We start from the raw sequence: 4,556 nt of genomic DNA, 5'->3' as shown, positions 1-4,556 counted from the left end.
CTATTTACTTGTGACCACGCTGTGTATATATAATACTTTTTCCTAAAATAATGAGGAAAGTACATACCTCAATTAATTTGGAATTATTGCAACTTTTATAAGAGCATAAATACCAATAATCATACAATTTACATGTTCTTCCCAAAATTGTTGAACATATCTTAAAAATCATGTCTAATAAAAGTTCTTTTGCAATACACCTAAAATACATATGCCAATTGTTACTTATCTTAGTATTACAATATGGACATAATTCAATTACAGTCACATTTATTATCTTTAAACATAGTGGGTTAGGTATATCCATATCACGTTTTTCGGCCTGACTTCTATATACCGTTTTCCATATATTTTTTGTTAATTTAGATAGATAAGTCCTAATAAGGTGGTGAGAGTTTATTTTAGGTTGCTGTTTTTTTCTTTCATAGTAGAAACAACAACATTATTCTATGCCAAAGAAAAAGAAATTAAAGATTTGATTCCTGACTCAGAAGTTAAACTTGGAAAATGTATTGTAACATAAAAAATTTAATAAATCAGCCAATCGCTGAGCTTAGGTGCTAATAAAAAATATCTGAAAACTTCAAAAAATAAAATCTACCAAGAACCTTTTGATGGTGTGTGTGTGTGTGTGTGCGTGTAGTTAGTTATTCTAGAATGAGTAAAATCAGCTGCACTTGAATGCAAATTCCTTTTAGATCATTAGCTGTAAGAAACTAAATATGAACTCTGTTTACATGTTCTAAGAAATTCTGATAAGCAAACAAAATAAACTAGCAACCAGCAAATAAAAATACATTAATGATACAGATATGTTTTATTACCATGTTTAACCATAAAAAACTTTTCTGCTAAACACATTGATTGAAAACACATTTGTTATTAGGAAAAATAATATACCCATGGCTGTTTGTCAAAACATTAATTCTTAAAATAACTTGCAAATAATAATGACCTAGTATTAGTGTAAAAGAAGACAAAACTTAATAATTCTTGTTGAAGATTAAGGGGGCATTTCCTGAAGGCCTGATTTATTCACCACAATACCAGCATCAATTTATAAATGTTCACCTGATTTTAAATATATATTTTAGATTAAGGCCTAAACATTTTGGTGCACAATATAAACCTAGTCAAAATGTACAGAAAAAACAGCTAATAGCATACTAAAATAGTTCAGATACCTGCAGGCTTACAGTAACAATTAAAAGACTAACAATCAGGGAATTTCACTGATGATTAAGATAAGTTTTAATATCAACCTACAAACAAAGCAAGATTAGAAAATATGGCTTATAAAAATCAGTTAAGATCCAAGTTCTTCTCAGTTGCTAACATATGTTTAATAAAAACTTTACATTAAAAACAGTGCTTTCATGGAAGAAATTAAAATGTCCTGGCACATGTTGACACTATGTCAAAGAAACATGAATCAGCCTAAATCTTAGTTATGTGCATGCTACACAGACTTCTGAATCAATAATGTACCAGAATAAGTTACAAAAATAGACCTACCTTTCATTCCCTAATGCACTGTTCTGTCGACTTAAAAAATTATATAATTTTTGAAATAAGTCCTAACCCAATAATTTTATATTGGTAGAGCATTACATTTTAATTGGTTGAAAAAATTCAATTATAAGCTATTTTGTGTTTTCTGTAGAACTATGAATTAACTTGGATACAAGAAAAACCACATTATAAATCTTTTTTTGAAGTTCTTCATGAGGATTTAAAAGGAAAAGTTGATTGATATGAACTTTTATTACATTTCTCATAATGCCATATTTCCACAAATGTTTTTTTTTCAATTCTTGATATAATTCCTAAATAATTCTTTCTTCTTTGAAGTGTCAAGGATTTGAAAGCAATAACTCTTCATATTAATTCTAACAAGTTTGTAAATTGTTACAATGAACTAAAATATATTTAAGAAAAATATTAACAAGATTCTTTAATGCAGTCACCTACTTGTTCAGTTTTAAAAATCATTATAATACAAGTTGTTACAAGTTGTTCAGCTATAAACAACAGGCCTAAAATTCAAGGCCACAAATAGTTTGTTTATGTGCAAGCACTCGGACTTGTCTGAATATCACAACTCTACAAGAGTTTTAATTAAATTAAGACCTTTTAAAATTAACATATATATGTTTCAATTAAACAAAAATATTTTCAAAATCAATGTTCTATAATGAAGAATGACAGAACAAGTTTTAATTAAAGAAATATGTATTCAAAATCAATGTTGCCATAATAAATTATGACAGAGCTTTTAAAGTGAATTTTATAGCTGTGGCTTTTAACATAAATATAATATAAAGAACATCCTTCTAAACAAAAGAATATTGTCAAATGATGAAAACTGAATGTTCAAGGCTTTGTTCAAAACTAGAAACATTTAATAAAACCTTTAACTCAAATTAACATTAGAGAATGTGGAGGTAAAGATTTTATTTATGACTGTCAAGGTTACCTTTACCCAGCAAAAACTTAAATGAATCTAAATTAACTGCAAGTTACTCTAAAACTTTAGTACCTCTAACAACATAACTTTGTCAAAGAACATATCTACTAACCCTAATATCTGATTTATATTTCCAAACAATAAATTCAACTATCGAATTAGAACATTACAAATGACTAATAGAATACATACAGATGATTATTTAAATTATCAACTATTCTTAACATCTGAATATACTGTCACCCCAGAAGAGCCTTTTTTTTCTTCTGCATTATTTGGAGTATTTTTGTTTACATCACTTTCTACAAGAAGTATATTAACTTGTTGGAAAGGGTGCAGAATAAGGTTGCTAGAATGGTTTTCTTGATTAAATGAGCTACATAGAGAGGCTTAGTTTTGACTTGATTTCTTTGGATTGTGAAAGAGTTGGCTCTTTTCATAATGAATATTCTCAAGATAATCTGCTTACTTTCAGGAATCTTAGTAGCATCAGTTCATTTGGAAGTACTACTATCCAAGAATATATATAAATCCTTCCAATAAAAACTGAGCATCAAAGGTCCAAAACAGATCACTAATTTCTTATGCAGTCAACTTGTTATTCTCTGTGTGGTACTTTCTTAAATAGTCTCTATATTATGAATACCAAGATACACAAAACCAATCAGGATGCCTTCATCATGCTATCACTGAAAAAAAGAAAAGTGGAAGCCCTATCAAAAACTTCAACAAGCTAATAAACACAGAAAAGTTACTAAGACCATGTTAACAATCATTAATAAAATGTCAACTTTTCAAATGCTTTTTTTATGAAATCTAACATATTCAAATACCTTAATATTATAGAGAAACACTAATGCTTGCTCCATTCAACACATATTATTAAAGTGCAATCCCAAACCACAAACTGCCAGAACATGCCCACAGTTTTCTAACTTTAGTGTCCAATATTGGGTTACTCCTATTAATACATCAATTTCAGTCTAGTCAATACTCAGCAGCTGTATAAAAATTATCTCCAGAGTCTCTCACCTACTGCTGTACCATCATTGTCAGTGTGTATGGCTTACGAAAGTTTCATCAGTCACTCACACTGACAATGATGGTACACCAGTAATGTATTCATAAGACAATGGTTATAATTTTACAACAAACTCTATCATTATCATTAGTTGATGGGTAAGATTAGATATTACACTTGTAAGTTGTATTTCTGTTGCTTTGACTTTGAGTATAAATTTCATAATTGCAGACATAACCAATAACGTATAACTACAAGTTTGTATGTTAAATACGAAAACTTATAATTTTAAAAAGTTCTAAACTATAAATAATGAAAAGTTGCTAATATCATAACTATTAGTGAATATTATTATTAGATACTACTTAACTGGTTTATGAAATTACATTAGTCAGACTCAGACAGAAATCAACGTAACAATATGCAACTTTTTATATACATACGCTAAAAATGATTACATAATAATAGCACCTCATAGGAAAACAACTCTAAAATTAAACACAAAATACCTTGTAATTGTACAAAAAAATTAAATAAATTGAAGAAAATTTATAATTCAAGCATCAGAAAAATAAACCTTTCTTCTCTAACTCCTTTCTCCGTTTACAGCTGATCTGTCCTACTTCTTTCACCCAGGTGACTCAATAACAAATTCAACGAAAATACAGAAAATTTGAAATTACAAAATATTAAGAATTTTAAGTTGTATACTTTAACTTCTTATTTTTCCTAGAGACACTGTATTATTTCTAAAACTATGTCTACAAATAAATTAATACATATATGTAAAATAAACTATGTAAATATATTTTATTTTCACTGATAAATTTCATAAAAAATTTAATTTTTCGTTTTAGCTGGTTATTTTAAACTTTATTGAATATTTGTATATCTTTATTAAAATTATTTTTAACCAAAAAATAAACAAAATTGCATTTAATTTTAGAGTAACTCACTCTTCAGACTTTTACCGCAAAATATATATTGTTACGTCTCTGATCGTTTGTTAATTTCCGTAAAAATTCTTTCAGAGGAACTTCAGTGATACAAGTCCTTTCTTAAATAAAA

General features: G+C 27.7%; 1 protein-coding gene across 3 annotated transcripts in view; it reads right to left on the bottom strand.

Annotated features, from left to right (window-relative positions):
* LOC106478129 (etoposide-induced protein 2.4 homolog) overlaps positions 1-4,118 on the bottom strand; it is a 65,307-nt gene extending 61,189 nt beyond the window's left edge. Inside the window, exon 1 of one of the 3 annotated variants that reach the window (XM_013938642.2) lies at positions 4,066-4,118. The gene's annotated coding sequence lies outside the window, so the exon portion shown is untranslated. Of the gene's footprint in view, positions 1-1,515; positions 1,537-3,858; positions 3,880-4,065 lie in introns of those variants that run through there. The other 2 variants (XM_013938644.2, XM_013938643.2) reach the window with 2 other exon arrangements.
* Between the last annotated feature and the right edge of the window lie 438 nt (positions 4,119-4,556).

This window comes from Limulus polyphemus, unplaced genomic scaffold (genome assembly GCF_000517525.1).
Source record: "Limulus polyphemus unplaced genomic scaffold, Limulus_polyphemus-2.1.2 Scaffold182, whole genome shotgun sequence".
Lineage (NCBI taxonomy): Eukaryota > Metazoa > Arthropoda > Merostomata > Xiphosura > Limulidae > Limulus > Limulus polyphemus.
Note: the sequence above shows the minus strand (reverse complement) of the source record. Positions and strands in the feature narration are given on the sequence as shown.